Below are 17,257 nucleotides of genomic sequence, written 5' to 3'. Positions count from 1 at the left end.
TGGGGTTTTCAGTTCAGGTAGGTAAAAAAAAACTATTTGGAAATTCTCTTTCGTATTGTTATGATTGTGATAACAAGGTGTATAATACGTATATGGTTACAAGTGTAAATTAAAAATTTATAACACCCCTGACAAGTGAAGGTTACAGTAACTAGAAAAGAGCTGATAATTTTCAAATGTTTGAACCGATTTTCTTGGATTATAGCTAAGAACACTCTCGATCAAGCCACCTTTCAAACAAAAAAAATTAAATTAAAATCGGTTCATTAGTTTAGGAGCTACGATGCCACAGACAGATACACAGATACTCACGTCAAACTTATAACACCCCTCTTTTTGGGTCGGGGGTTAAAAATGAAAACCAAATGCGGTTTAGGTCTGCTAAATGCTTATATTAAATGTCGCATCAGCAAGATTTCGCAATAAAGCGTCGCGGCGCAGATGCTTCGAGAGCAATCTTTTCGAGTCGGACTCTTCTATGCATTTTAAATATTAATAAAGATCCCAGTGATGCCGGTGAAATATCGCTGAGATGAGATATTAACGCTGTCAGGAAGTTTGCTTTATAAGAGTTTTGTGAAAAATATACCTAGTTTATTTTGATGATAAAAACCGTAATTGTATGGTTTTAGTTTTATTAGATTCATTATCATCATCATCGTCAACCGATAGAGTCCACGGCTGGACAAATCTCTTGTGGGGACTTCCACACGCGGCGGGTTTGCGCCGCCGCCATCCAGCTGCTCCCTGCGAGTCGTTTCTTCTAACGCTTCTGAATTTGTAAGTCAAATAAATCTAAATGTATAAAAGGAAAAGCTGACTGACTGATCTATCAACGCACAGCTCAAACTACTGGACGGATCGGGCTATTTGGCATGCAGATAGCTTTAAAAAGAGGGGTGTTATAAGTTTGACATGTGTATCTGTGTATCTGTCTGTGGCATCGTAGCTCGTAAACTGATGAACCGATTTTAATTTAGTTATTTTTGTTTGAAAGGTGGCTTGATCGAGAGTGTTCTTAGCTATAATCCAAGAAAATGGGTTCAGCCGTTTGAAAGTTATCAGCTCTTTTCTAGTTACTGCAACCATCACTTGTCGCGGGTGTTATAAATTTGTAATTTACCCTTGTATTATATGACGTAGATATCAGCTTAGAAAGAATTCTTGAAAATCAACCCCTAAGGGGATAAACTAGGGGTTCGAAATTTGTGTAGTCCACGCGGACGAAGTTGCGGGCATTATGTAGTTTAGTAAAAAATAATACAACTTTAATACAAGCTGCATGAACGTAATAAATGTTGAGCGATAATTGAATTAAAAAGCCTTTTTACATGAAATTCTTGCACAGAAAATTAATTAAGCGCGAAAAACATTTTCAATTTTTCCAAAAAATTAAACGTGAAATTTTTCAGATAGCTCAATTTATTCCGACATGCCTATCATTAACATCAAAAATATTATCAATACTGAAAGTTTTTCAAACATAAATACCAGTCTATTTCCGGAATCTCATACATAATAGTAAAAAATTTCACATTGCTCAATTAATTCCGACATGCCTATCATTAATATCAAAAATATTATCAATACTGAAAGTTTTCCAAACATAAATACCAGTCTATTTCCGGAAGCTCGCACATAAGATATATCTGACCCCGCCCGAGATGATAACTCGCAGATCTATCATCGGATAAACTTTGGGCCGACGCGCGACGTTTCCTCACATTAAACGCACGCACTTTTTGTGCTCCCTCATTCAGAAGACCATCTGTCGGATGTCGATTTTGCCCACATCCACCCCCACGTCTTATAATAAGGCTCTTACTCATTCTTTTTTGTACACGACTGCACAAAAAAAGGAGTGTAATGTTTTCAGGATTCTTGTATGTATAGCTATGTGAGTTTATTCTGCCATAACTTGTGAATGCCTGCACAGATTTGGATGTATGGAGAGTGTTGTTGGAATCTTTACTTTATTTCGAGTGACACTGGCTAGCAGTGGCTATAATTTTTTGAAAAAAATGAGTATAGTGTCCATATGGGCATAGTTTGCAAATGTTATTTTTTATTTTTAGTCTTGATTTTGATTATTTTTTAACCCCCGACCCAAAAAAAGAATTGTTATAAGTTTGACGTGTGTATCTGTGTATCTGTCTGTGGCATCGTAGCTCCTAATTCCTAACCTATCCTCCTAACCGATTTTAATTTAGTCTTTTTTTGTTTGAAAGGTTGTTTGATGGAGAGTGTTCTTAGCTATAATCCAAGAAAATCGGTTCAGCCGTTTGAAAGTTATCAGCTCTTTTCTAGTTACTGTAACCTTCACTTGTCGGGGGTGTTATAAATTTTTAACTTACACTTATTATTATTTGTACACCTCTAGTACACTAGAACATTGTACTTATTATCCATTCTAATATTATAAATGCGAAAGTGTGTCTGTCTGTCTTTCTGTCTGCCTTTTAACTGTTCACGGCCCATTCATTTAACCGATTGTGGCAGGTATTGTATAGCGCAGGGAAGGACGTAGGCTACTTTTTATCCCGGAAAATCAAAGTGAGCTCCCACGTGATTTTAAAAAGACCTAAACTTACGTGGACGAAGTCGCGGGCACCAAATAGTTATAAATTACTTTAACTATAACCAACCCTAAATCGTAAAAAAAAAACTTCGGTTTATAGATTTTGTAGAGTGATACTGACATTTTTGTAAGTAAAGTTAATTTTTTTTGCACAATTTGGGGTGGTTTCATAGTAGAAGTTGTTTTAATAGTGAGTAGGCACAACACTCCTTTTCCGAACGAACTTGTATATTATGTATAACGTCCCAAATGAGAATTTAAATGTCAATCAAATAAGGTCCCTGAAAATTAATTTATTGACTCTTGACTTTTGGTCCCAAAGGTGACAGTCTTAATAATTTTGTGTCAAGAATTATTTATTGTGAAAAGGGATTGTATCAAAATATGAAATTTCACAGACTACCAATATTGAGCCCTTTATAAATATTCAAAGGGTTCTGTTAGTTGAGCGATAGGTACTAGGCAAGCTTACATTTACATTTATAATTCTGAAATTCAGTACACGTAGATACTGAATATTTTGCATAAGAAAATGTACCAAATCTCTGGGCCATAGATTTACAGTGCCTTATTATGCTTGAGACCCAGCCAGTGCCTCGGCGAGCACGCAAAGCCACGGTCTAATGCCTGATTTGTCTCCGGTCGTATCGAATTGCCGTTCTATCAGACTACGAGAGACTCTGACTCCTTTTATTTAGTTGTTAAATTCAACTATGGGTATTCGAATAGTGTAGGTACTACAGTATTTACCCGCTTTGAATATAATATTTTGTCTTTGACTTTGATAAATACCGGGAACATGCTAAGATGTTGAGATCAAGGAAGCAAGAGGTACAATTTGTTACAATAATACACTCAAATCTCGTGAAAACACGTACTTACAGCGTACGGAGGCTCACCGGAACCGGAAGTTATTCTACGAGTATTAAATAAACTCAATTTACATAAAATAACAAGACATTATACTATCCTACTTTTGAATTGCCTCGCTTTTGACAAAATTTTAAGACTTTATTTAACACAATATCAATTTTTTTACGAATAATGACATATTAAATTAAAAAATGTGTGGTGTTTTAGATTTTTCTAAAAGTGTGCAGTTTTAAAATTGCAGGGGCTCAAAGATTTGTATATGTATAAATTTTTAAGACCGCGTAATTAACTTTGAAACCGAATATTTTAACAAAAATCTGGAAAACCATAGGCATAGATATTAGTTTCTAGAATATGTGTGCAAAATTTCAAAATGAAATTGGAATTACGTTTGTATGGAGCGAGTGACGGAGAGACCCCTCTTAAATATCTAGCGTGATTGTTTTTGTGAGTGATATATTTTATCTTTCAAAACTTATCTAACATACAGATATAACTTAGGAGGAAATTACGACAATTATTGTGAAAAAAAATAGTATTTTTAGTAAATAGAGAACAATGGCTATATTTAAAACGCAATTAAAATGAAAGCAATAAGCGAGTGAGAGCTGAATAGAGCACGTACTGATTGGAGGGGCGCAGAGCACGGCGCACGGAGCACGTGCTACGCATTAAAAGCGAAATGAGGCTTGCATTGATTGAAGCTGAAAGAGCACGGACTTGCATTGTAATAACTGGTCGGAGAGCTGGGGAAAATATTAATAATAAAAATCAGAAAGCATTCAGAAAGTTAATGACACTGACTTTGTTTAGTATCTGTTTGAATCGTAATCAAAATTTATTTTATATAGCACAACTAAATTTATAGTATTTTTCTTATGGAGTCTCTTATGCTACTTGTGGGACTCTACCGCCGGTTTGAAATGAAGATTCTACTGAAAAAAGCCGGCAAGAAACTCAATAATTGCTCGTTTCAAATCATGAAAAGTTACAATATGTGACAATGCAAGTATATGAAAGCTCGCAACCGCTTGCTTCTACACAACTCTGTCACAAAGGAGTTCATCAATAGGGTATTTTACACCTAGTGAGAAATGATCTAAAAATATTTATTTACGATAGTTTAGGCAATAAGAAAACGGGAAGTGTAAGTATCAGTTCACAATATTATAAAATAAATTTTATATTTTAATTCGAAATTTTCACTTTTTTTTATCTGTGCAACAATTATGCGAACCGCTAGCCGCCTATGTACCCGCCATATTACTACGTCATCATGTCAGTAAATCCTTCCCTTTCTAATTGCATGACCACAGTACAAAAGGCCTAAGAATCGAACTGCACGAATTTGGGATTACTGATGCATGGATTAAATAGTTTGGGCTCCCCAATCTAAAAATACTTTTCATCTTTGTGTGAGGCACATGGTTTTTTTTCTTTACATTAGTCATTTATTTTTCATCAACAAGCGTGTTATGGAACGATATGCCTAATGTATGGGAAACAAGGGAACCATAGACAATTTTCTATACTGTATGCGTAAAATGAAACACCAATGATATGGATAAATAACTCATTTTAAATTGTATTATTTTAATAATTTATCACTGCGTCAGCTTGTTGTTGTTTACTTTAGAATTATTATTATTATCACAGACTACAATCTAGTATAGAGACAAAATTACTGTGTCAATCTGTCATCTCTAGGAGGTACTTATACTTTGTGAGCTTACTATCTAGTTTACAGACAAAGTTACTCTGTGCCACTTTGTGATCTCTAGTTCCTGCCTACTCTGTGAGTTTAGTTTACTATCCCGATGACGTCATAACATGGCGTCTATGTAGCATAGCTAACGTTTTCGTCAACTTGCGCGCGAAAATTTAAAATGCAAAATTTAAATGCATTTTTTTGGTACTTATCGACTGAATAAAATTTTAAAAAAAATTCTAGTGGTAAATTATCACCTTAGGATTAAATTGAGACACTTTTCAAAAAAGAGTAAAATACCCTATTGTATAGCGTCGAGTGTTTAGTTTTTACACAATGTTTGTGTAATGGTAAATCTAAATAATAAATGCAACCACTAGGGATTGAGTATTTTCTTTTATAATAAAAAGAAAATACTCAATCCCACAAAGGATTTCTGTATTTTAAGGAGGAAAAATTGTGTACACTTAAAACATTTTCAAAAAGTTTTAATCCCAGTTTAGTGAAGTGAAGCATTGTCTAGATGAAATAGAAGCTGTACTTATTAAACCATATGAGCTGAGTTAGATTTTATTATTTTGATATATTCACTTGTAATAAAAACGATAAATTTTGAAGAATCGAATAGATCACGTATGAGCATGAAGCACGGAGCACGTTTAACATGAGGCTTACAAAGATTGAAGCTGAAAGAGCACGAACTTGCATAATAATAAATAATGCAAAAGAGATGAAAATTCTGAAAAGATACGTTATTTATGTAATAAAGTTGACTGTGTATATTTAGTAGAGTCTTGACTCGATATTTTAACCAACTGACCCCTATAGTACGAATTCTATAAACGATAAACAATTGTTTACTGATCTGTAAAAGCTAGATAAGAACTTATTAAAAATCAAAAATATTTTTCCTTATTATAAAGTTCTGAATCAGAACTACCACAGATTGACTGTGGTTAAATTTCTTTCATCAAGTTATCATCATAATTATCAATCGATGGAAGTCCACAGCTGGACATGTATCTCTTGTAGGGACTTCCACGGTTTTCCATCCAGCCGCCGCCGCTATCCAGCGGCTCCCTGCAACTCTTTTGATGCCGTCGCCTCTGGCATCACGCACTATTCGAAGACTTCAGTCTTCAAGCAATGAGAAATTTCATCAAGTGAACTCAAAATTACCGCAAGCTCTTGGATGAAAACGAATCGAGAACCGCGGCGTAGACGTGCCCGCGCTACGCCGCTACGCGCTACGAAACGCCTACGTGCTCTACGACTATCAACAGATTTCAGCCCGAGCGTTCAGACTTTCAGAATTCAGCAATAAGCAATTTGCTATCAGTTAGCGCGGCGCGCTCTTGCGGTGCGGATGTGTTTCGTGTTTCTGACAAGTGCTTCGGAAACTTTATTCGACGAGAATATTCAAATACAAATCAAGTGAAATCGCTTGTTTAAACTTTTAACTCAATTTAACCATTGCTTGGGAGCAGTGTTTTAAGAGATTTACTTTGAAAACAACTGTTTTGTGATTGTTTGAAATTGTTGAAAAGTGGAAAGACTATTTGCAGCTTATTAAAGAAGATTTTTAGGTATGTTTTCCAAATAAGTTTTTTGCCCTAAAATAATGAAATTTAAACATGTTTGCGTTGTATAGTAATATTTTCGGCGGTCTCAATTTTTTTTACTTCTATATCTTACGCTATGTTCACACTATCAAACAAATTGTTATACTAATAAGTAACTGGATATGTACTAGTTATCGACAAAACTTGTCAAAATGTGATAAACTTAGACATTATTGTGGTCTTTCTATTGTGTTACCAGATAGTAGAGCCAAGTAAAATTATATTACAAGTAATTCACAAGTTTGTATACTATTACAGTTAATGTCTTAACTTTGCTTAATTCAAAGTTTAACACTATCTTCGTATATTTTCATTGAAACTGAAACTGAAATGAAACAAGTTTTCAAAGGCTTGTTAGAGTTATTATTTGATAGGTATCTGACTCAAATTCATGTTGATATAAAAATGAGATTAAAGCTTTACAAATAATATATAAAATCGTTAGTGGATTTCTGCCTGATTTATTAGTTACTAGTTAGTTAGTAAACTAGTTATTTTATTCTAGATTTTTTCCTAGAGAATTAATGTAGACATGAAATTCAACTTCAATAAGGTGTCAATTTGAGCACGTTGTATCAGGTCTCTTTGAACGAGCGGAGTTTAGGCATGTGATCAAAGGAAGGTAAAATATTCGTGTCGTCTTAATCGGCGCGCGTCTGGCAAACAATTTATATTATCAAACTCTACCGTTTGCCGTATCAACATCAAGAGAGTAAATATACACAGAGCCTTTGATAAGAAATACAAATAGGTCGGTAAGTATTTTGCGTATAAGTAATTTTGCATTCATGTGATAAAGTGATAACCTAAGTACAATATAAGCAAAAAACCCACAATCCGGACTTTTGCCAGCTCTTTTCCGTAGAAACTGCTTTCCGAACTGATGATGGAGTCTTGTCATAAGTGCTGTGCACTAGAGCTTATGAAATAAATATTTTTCAATACTCATAATTGCTGTCGTAGGTCATTCAGAAAATTGGAAATTCGGATAATTGAAAATTGCCAAATTGCCGTTATAACTAAATTAACAAAAATGCGCACTGTTTGTATTGAATTGATGAACAGAGATTGAAATAAAAATTTATACCTTGGTGAAAGATGCTTTGAAATTACAATGTTATTGTTCATAAGACTACCACTCCAGGGTTACCAGAGTGAAAATCAAGCTAGAAACATGACATCAGCTAAGATCAGATGTCAAATCAGAGATTTGCCCGTACATACTAAAAGCTAGTTGCAAATTAGCCGGTTAAATATACGTTAACGTTAAAGTTAAAACGTCAATAAAAACAAATAAGCCAGTCGATTACAGAAAAGTTGCATCAATCATTACTACAACCTCAAAGGTTCTAATTGGCTCTTATCGTATTTTTGCTGCAACAGAGACTTTTGTGATTAATTTATTGCATAGCTGTCATTTTACCATAATCAAGTTTCTAAGTAGTACAACGGCAGCGATATAAATTCATGTCCTTGTACAACGGTTTGTTAAGTTTAGACCATTACTCTACCCTTAATCATTGTTTTTTTAAATCTTTATTTACTTATAGAGGAAGATACCTTAATCATAGAGGAAGGTATGAATACTGACTTGTGCAACCAGTTTCATTTTTTTAGTGATAAACAAAGTGTACGGCAACGCATGTTAGTAAAGTTGTACGCTGTATACTTTAATAAAAACTGGTTGGAAATGGTTCGTTCTTGAACGAAGATATTATTCTTACCTATAACATCTCGTATATCTAAGGTTTGGTCGTAAATCACGGTGACACCCATCTCTCGGATACATGCAAACATAAAATATGTTGATTTACGCAAGAAACAAGGCATCCAGCGGAATACGCATTTTTAGGGTACCGTATCTCCAGAGTAAAAAGGAACCCCTATAGGATCACTTCATTGTCTGTCTGTCCGTCTGTCGTGTGTTTGAAGACCCGTCAAAGGAATCAACCTATAGGTTAAGGTACTTCCCGTTGACCTATAATCGTGAAATTCGGCAGGTCTAATATCTCTTAAATCAAAAAAAACCTTAAACCGTGAATTTGTAGTCACTCACAATAAAAAAACAGTGTTATTTCTTTTACCATGGTATGGAACCCTTCGTGTACGAGTCTGACTCGCACTTGACTGCTTTTTATGAGATGTGAACATCCTTATATTATTCACGAGTACCTGTAACTGTACTCTACAACACAACACCTCCCGTGAAGATATTCCCTCGACGCCATATTAGGCGCTTGTGATTTGGTGTCATCAATATTCCAAGCCCACGCTGTGTACACCTATGTACCTACGTGATCGTAGATATACCAAATAATATTAGTCTTCATAAATACAGAGTAAACTTTTAGATTTTTCATATATCTTGTTTTATGTAGCTCATAAAAAGTGGTCTACAAAACTTTTATGTATAGGTTGTATAGCTAACCTTCATCGATTTCTACCAAATTTCGGAATTGATTTACATGATTTTGTTAATGCACACTAACTATTTCTACTACATGGACTACCTACTACACATAATTAGATACTTAGGTACCTGTTCGTGATTTTTTTGTGATTTTTTTATTTATGGCCAATTTAATGCGATGTAGGTAGCTTTCAAAGCATTCTAGCTTTGTGAAACTTCTGTTAATCTACGTATACTCTATTTTATATTATAAAGCGACATTGTGTCTATCCGTCAATCTCTAGCCTTTTCGCGGCCAATCTGTTGAAAACTTGAAACCTATTTTGAATGGTATAGAGACAATTTGCATCCCGAAGACTGACATAGGATACTTTTTAAGTAGAACCTTTAAATAATTTTTCTTCTTCCACTCCCTTCCATTATCCGTCACCACTCCTTTTATACGCATATCGTTTTTCACGCAATCCATCCACCTTTTCTTTGGCCGTCCTCTCCTCTTTTTTCCGTTCACATGCATATTTAACAAGCTTCCTTGTGATATGACTTTCTACCCTCGGCATTATATGCCCATACCATGCTAGCCGATTACCCCTCATATTTTCTACCACTTTTAAACTTTCCCTTATCACATCACCCCAAGTTCTAGCTTAAAATTATATCATGCGGACGAAATCATGGGTAAAAGATATATATAGCATGATATAGTGTTGAAATTAAAGATACTTAGACGAGATGAGATGGTACATGAGAACGGTAGAATATCATCTCCGCACGTGACAACTAACGAATCGATCGTGTATATAGAGCCGGCTCCCGAAGGTATTAAATTCCGGTTAGTATCGTTGCACGTGTTCTCACCAACGCTTTGCGAACAGTCTGTCTGTCCGTGAAACGCGATATTATCACAACGTGGTGTGGCCTTTGAACGAAACGTTTACTGAATGATAGCTTTAGGTAGACGCTGATTCGAGACTGTTTTTGGGAATTTGACTCCTCATATTGTGTAATATGCATTGTCATCATCTGAGAGACGTCCATTGGTGGACATAGATGTGCAACCCATATCATACATAGCATAGATGTTTAGCAATAGCGTAGACAATGCGCGTTGCATCGTTGAAGTGTCAGCTCCATCGTACGAAAATCAGTGCATTACAAACACTCACATAACTAACAGCATCTTCTATTTATCTCTTACTAAACAAACTAACTAGCTATGAATTTTCAACTTGAGAACGTGGACACAACTATGAAAAGCTTTAAAGTTAGGGAACTTTTAACATATTCGCTATAATGTCTAAGCACAATATCTGAACTAAGTATATCTAAACTAAACTTATCTAACAACTTAATAACTAAATGTTCGGGAAACCCGACGCGTCCCGTACTCTAGGGATCTCCTCAGATCTCAGCGACGTATCTGCACGTGCAGATCCATCGACTCCCTTTACTATCTTCTATGATTTGGGGTCGAGTAGGGTTGCTACTCTAGCATCCCTGATATTATTGATCATGATCATCTCAACCCACCCTCTACCTGAGAACGAGTCTCCTCTCAAAATGAGAAATGTTTAGAGCATAGTCCACCACGGTGGCTGAGTGCAACTTCACACACCTTTAACAACATTATGGAGAACTCTCGGGCTCGCAGGCTTCCTCACGATGCTTTCCTTCACCGTTAAAGCAAGTAACGTCCCTTGTTTTGAGGTGCGAGTTTTACATAATTATTATAAATCAAAGAAAAAAAAAAATACAACGCACTAAGCGAAAACTTTAAACCAGCAGTAATTAATAAACGACTTTCAAACATGCAAGTTTAGGTTCATTTTACTGTGTGGAATGTTGTCGACACTCGACATCTACCAACGTAGTCGAGGCGAGTGAAGTACTAAGGCCGCAGCTAGCATCCTTGTTGCCGACAAGGCCGCGGCGGACGACGGGTTAGATAAATACCTAATGCTGAATAGGAATAATAGAGCGTTGAGTGTTACGCCATTATTCACACCACTCGGCTTGCAACGCTCACACGGGCGACTTTCAACAATAAATATTATCTAGGGCCTCCGCACACTATACACTTATAATCCGTTACCTCCTCTCTTCAAAGATTGCCTGCCTGGTGGAGATTGCTTCAAGCAATAAGACCGCCTTTGCATATAATTGTTTTTAGTTTATACTTTATTAGAATGCCGTGAAGAAACCAAAGGAGTATGGGTTTAAAGTGGCATATCCTTTCCAGATTAGCCCGCTTCCATTTTAGACTGCATCATCACTTACTACCAGGTGAGATTGCAGTCAAGGGCTAACCCGTATCTGAATAAAAAAATAAAAAATCCACGTTTTTTTTTTGTTTTGTTTACAATAAAGTTTTCTATTTAGCTATCTATCTGTTAATAGTTTCATATTTTAAGCATCATCATCATCATGATTTAACCCGTTGCCGGCTCACTACTGAGCGCGGGTTCAAACTACGGGTGGCCTAAACTCTGCTCAGAATGAGCAGAGTTTAGGCCACAGTCCGCCGCGCTGGGCAAGTGCGGATAGGCAGACTTCACACGCCTTTTTGTATATTATTGAGAAATTTTAGGCATGTAGGTTTCACCGTTAAAGCAAGTAGTAAAGCGGACATAACTCCGAAGCATTTGACTATTCAAAAATATTTTGTAAAAGTTTATTTAAATAAAAAATGTTCTATTTCAATAATTGTTTGTGGGTGCCCTTAATATGTCAGCTAGGTATATTTATAGCTGTTGTGTGCTAAACCGCGAAATGCTCGAGCGATGACTGCAAAACTTATTATTCCATGGATTTGTTTGGATGCCTCATTTGAAAAATACTTCAAGTGTGGGATTATATTTACCTTGAAATGGCAATAAATTATTCAAATTCATTATGACTTCAGACGAAAACTATTTTGCTATTTATGTAGCCACCTATTAAATTAATAATTCAGAAACAATTTTGGGATAATAATGAAAACAAACCACTTGGGTATTTTATGTAAGTATTTATTTAGTGAGCTGCCTGAAGTTGTTTAAAACGGAAAGGGTGTTTGTAGTTTATACCCACGACCCACAGTTATTTTCCGTAGAATAAATACTAAATAGTATCTTCGACAAAATTATAATTTATCATAAAATAATAATGGGGAGGACTCTTACTTGATACAGTTGTAGGGTTCCGTACCAAAATAGTAAAAATGAACCATGGTGCGACTTCCACCGTCCGTCCGTCTGTCACAGTCGATCATTTCAATAACTATCAAAGCTATAGACATAAAATTTGGAATAGTTATAAATAATAGTAACCCAACATCATTAGGATAAAAAATATTGAAAAATATTTTTAGTTTAATTAAAAAGGGGGAAAATCGAGGTTTGAAATTTCAAAGTAAGATAACTATGACCGAGTGGTATCTAGTATCACATGAAAGGACTTTACTTGTACATTCTAAAACAGATTTTGAGAGAGAATGTTCAAAAAAATGCCCCCCTTTTTAGTTAAAAAACTCTGTAAATGGTCTATGTCCAGCTGTGGACTTATACAGGCTAGCGAGGTGGACGCCTACTGGATTTGGGGAATACAGAATACTAGAGTACTTGGGGATTATTCAAGCTCCTAGATATACGTTCTGTAGGCGGCTGAACATATTACGCCGAGTTGCCCAGTTTCCAATTAGCCAGTGGGACGGTGGAGTGCAGGCACAATGCAATTTGCCACTTCATCAGCACGCGCCGAGCGCCGCGAGCCGGGTCGGCTCGGTTAGTGTTTAATTACTCAATTAATTACTCTCACCACGCCGACACATCTCTTACTGTACGGTTACATGCCGAATACATTTTACTTTATTTACTTCTTCATGAACAAAGCGAGTATAAGCATTTATTCAGTAACTATATAAACGCTAAGCTATCAGCGCTCCTAAGTATTACGCTAGATATTATCTACAAGCTGATACCCGCTATTTGGGTATTTGGGTATATATACCTCGCGATATGGGTATTTAAAAATCCCGTGGGAACTCGTTGATTATCTGGGATAAAAAGCAACTTATGTGTTAATCCTGGGTATAATCTATGTCCAATCCAAATTACAGCCAAATCCGTGTAGTAGTTTTTTCATGAAAGAGTAACAAACATCCATGCGTATATAGATACATACAAACATTCGCGTTTATAATATTAGTAGGATAGGATTTATAAAAAAAAATTGCTGGTCTGAAATTATAAGTAGGTACTTCTCTTTTTCAATTTAGCCTGGTGTAATTATTTATATATATGTCGAATTAATAATTATACCCCTATGAGATTCCTTTTATTTGGTCAGTGATGAGATTGCAAATGTTTATATTTTGAAGGGTTTACAGCTAAAAAATCGATAAACCTGAAATTCGGTTGGCTACGCATGCTTCTTCTAATAAGCTTTGGTTTATTCAGAGCTGTAAAATAAAATCTTTCCAGCGAAATAAAAGTTTTCCAGTAAGACTCAAAAACCAACGCTTTTAAGACGCTCGATATTTTTAAATTAACATAAATAAAATTATGTAAAACTTGGCATTTTGCCAATAATAAATAAATATATATAAATAAGTAAAACTTGGCATTTTCATTGAATAAGATAAGCTTTTTAGGGTTCCGCACCCAAAGGGTAAAAACAGAGCCCCATTAATTTCACTCTGCTGTCTGTCTGTCTGTCTGTCTGTCCGCCGGTCATAAGTCTCTAGCTCGTAGACGAAATGAGTAACAAACCTGAAATTTTGGCATTTGGTGTAAAACGTTACCCCAAAACCAAATATTAATTTTTCCATGAAAAACCTACCTCACGGAAAATTTCCTTCTGTACTGGTAATCTTTATAAATAAAAGCTACACGTTGTTTGTATAACATAGTAAGAAAAACAAAGGATGTAGCCGAATGAAACGTTCATTAATACTCAGACGTATCAACTGTCGTCCGCTGCCTGATATTTATTGCTCCACTTCCTCTCCGATGTTCTACCACATTACCCCGGCCCTCCCCGGCCTGCCCCGGCCTGTCCGTCGTCGGCCCTTTGTCTGCTCACAATGCCCACATGACCCCAGTATCATTACCAACTATTACAGTCAAAGGCCGTAAGTCGTGTAGCATCTTAACGATCATATTCGCATGCATAAGGTCATAAGTGCGACAGGCTATTGATGCAATAGTTTCGCAGAATTGCTACTCGAATTCTGAGGCCGACCGTACCTACTAACAACTACTCGAATTCTGAGGCCAACCGTACCTACTAACAAACCAGTCAGTTATGTATGTATGTCTGCCACTCTATATTGTAACGAGCACACGAATATATATAAACATTCAAAAGCTTCGAATCCGTTTGGATTCATTTCTCAATTTCAATCGTACCTGCCTACCTACCTATAATAATCCGCCTAATTGGAAAAGCTCTAAAGCGCTCTCGAATAGTCAGAGGCCTCGAGCATTGGAGGTCAGGTTCACTATATATTGACTATTGAGGTCACCGAGTGGATTTCGCTATTCTATAGTTCAAATGAACGTGTAAGTGTAGGAAGTTTTAGGAAGGTACATGTAGTATCTAAAACTTCTTGGCGATATTGTGTTCTACAATGTGACTTTGTGTGAAATAAACAGAAACACGTGTATTTGATTAAAATTGAACGCGTACGGCCATTGAATGGTAAAACGTAAATTTATCTAGCTCTACGTAAGGTTTCACTCGTCTAATTAGTAACATTGCAATGTACCTACTTGAAGCTTTCTACTAAATTAATCAAATGAGAGCGTGTAAATCTCTAAATACTTAGTCAAAAGCAAATTTTTTCTTCAGTTTATTTGCGCTATATTATAAAGTTACCTTGTATATAATAAACTCTGAAATTACTGAACCGATTTTTATAATTCTTTCACCATTAGAAAGCCACTTTATCCAAAAGCTAATTTATTTATTTTTAATATTATAATTTATAACAGACATTTTGAATTTGAAACTCGTTGTAAAAGTTAAGTATTTAAATAAAACTTTCTTTTCTGTCCTGTTTTTTCATAGCGTTTGGGACGCTATTAAGTATTAAGATACGTTCCAGTATTCGGCCAAACTAAGTAAATATTTGAGTGAGCTGGTAAGTAACGATGCAACAACAGAGATGTAACGAGATTGCTCTCACGTAGCGCTCTGCACTACACAATCTCATAACGAGTGCATACAAACACCACTGCCCTATTCGCTACACTACGGGTATTTCACCTACACAGTCTAGCAATTAGAGCACAGTCGGTGAGAACGAGTTAGGCTCACCATTTCTGCATGCCTTATTCCATATCTCAATATCAATAAGAATCATAATAATCACGACATCACAGATCATTACTGAGCGGGGTCTCGTCTAAGAATGAAATGGCTGTGACCATATTCCACCACGCTAACCAAGCGTGGGTTGGCAGACTTCACACACCTTTAAGAATACTATTGAGAATTCTCAGGCACGCAGGTTTCCTCAAAAGTTAGGTTATGTACCTACCCGAAATTAAATCTCTTCTTCTTAAACTACGTAGTTTAATTTGTACTCGTCAGCAAGTGTACAACAATTTCTAACAAACTCCATATATTTTGTTTTTGACAATTTTGGTAACCAACTTGTGTAACTTTGGTGGGTACCAATCCCTTATAGACGGGTATGGACACAGTGACGTTATTTGTTGGACACTTCGTAATGAACAAGGAAATAACATAGTTATTGAGATGTGAAATAAACTTGCTGGTCGACAGAGAACCTTGTTGAGCGCAGTTGCTCTATGTAAATTCAAGCTGAATTATTTCCATCTACTTCATAAAACATTATTTTCTCTGAAATAATAATAAAATAAGCTTAGTCTATGCGTTTATTGTGACACTCCATCTTGCTGTCATAATAAGGTATAATATTATTCAAGAAAAACGTATCTTATCGTCAGAGCAGGTACGTCCCAGGCCCAAAAAATTTCAGCAAAAGCGATCTAAATTGACCAAGATCCTCTGAAGCCTAAAAATCCAAGTCGTTATCATACTGTATGATCTCTAAACTACGGTACTTGAAGTACCTTCCACTAACATTATTCAGTGGAGAGGTAATATGGTACACGTTCGTAAGAAAAATTCTCGTAATGATTGTTTGTTTTTCCTGCATAGGAATGGCGCGGGCTGGGAACCGAGCACAATTCCTGAGAGGCGTTGAACTTGATGTGTTAGCTGAAATGTGTTTCTACTACATTAACCCGCGGCTTCGGAGACATAATAGCTTGCTTAGGTACAAGCTATTTAACAAAAGTTCAATCTCCAGATCATTTTTAGAAAATAAAGATATTTTATTTAAAAAAAAAAGACAAAAAAAATCTTTCATAAGGTCTTTTTTCTTTCGTTTCGAAAAGTAAGAAAACTAATCACGCCAAATGATAATAATTTTTAAAAATATATTTGGATACTTTAGTTCCACTCATTCTTTTAATTTATTGTTGCTACTTCGGGAACACATTTTATGGTAAGTGAAGATGCAGTGGAGTGGTTTAAGTGGATAAGTCTTAGAACTCAAAATCAGACACTAAACAAGTATTTCCATTTAAGCACCTTGGTACTTACATTTGCTCAAATATTCAACAATTGCAATAAAATAATTTGTATGAATTGATCTTGAGCATATTAAAATTAATTTGAAAAGTTTTGTAAGCTTATGCTTTTGAAGTAATTACTATCATGCAGAAGTGGCACTTAGTTTTAACTATAGTACTTTAAAGTCTGGTCTAGAAATCTTAAGAAGTTGAAGTAAGCTAAATATATTTGCTTCAATTGGATATTTCAATTTTCCCTTCCTCAGTTTTTGAAAATTGAAGTATAATGTATCGTAGTAGTGCATGAGTACAGCTGCAATACATTTATACACTTAAATCAGTACGAGAATAAATATCTAAAACTTTGAATAATATTCGTATCTGAGCAAAGCATTTTTGAATTCATGTTGTATGTTATGCTTTATGACGCTTTTGTACATGGTCTGTATCCCAGAACTTTCTGGCTCTTCACAGTTTAAGCAG

At 35.6% G+C, this 17,257-nt stretch overlaps 1 protein-coding gene across 4 annotated transcripts in view; it reads left to right on the top strand.

The window, feature by feature from the left end:
* Positions 1-6,509: 6,509 nt before the first annotated feature.
* The window catches only part of LOC123880771 (somatostatin receptor type 2), a 122,771-nt gene continuing 112,023 nt past the window's right edge, over positions 6,510-17,257 (top strand). For all 4 annotated transcript variants that reach the window (XM_045929070.1, XM_045929072.1, XM_045929069.1 and 1 more), the window contains exon 1: positions 6,510-6,745. The gene's annotated coding sequence lies outside the window, so the exon portion shown is untranslated. The remainder of the gene's footprint in view (positions 6,746-17,257) is intronic.

Source organism: Maniola jurtina, chromosome 3 (genome assembly GCF_905333055.1).
Source record: "Maniola jurtina chromosome 3, ilManJurt1.1, whole genome shotgun sequence".
Classification (NCBI taxonomy): domain Eukaryota; kingdom Metazoa; phylum Arthropoda; class Insecta; order Lepidoptera; family Nymphalidae; genus Maniola; species Maniola jurtina.
This window is presented reverse-complemented; position numbering and strand designations above follow the sequence as displayed.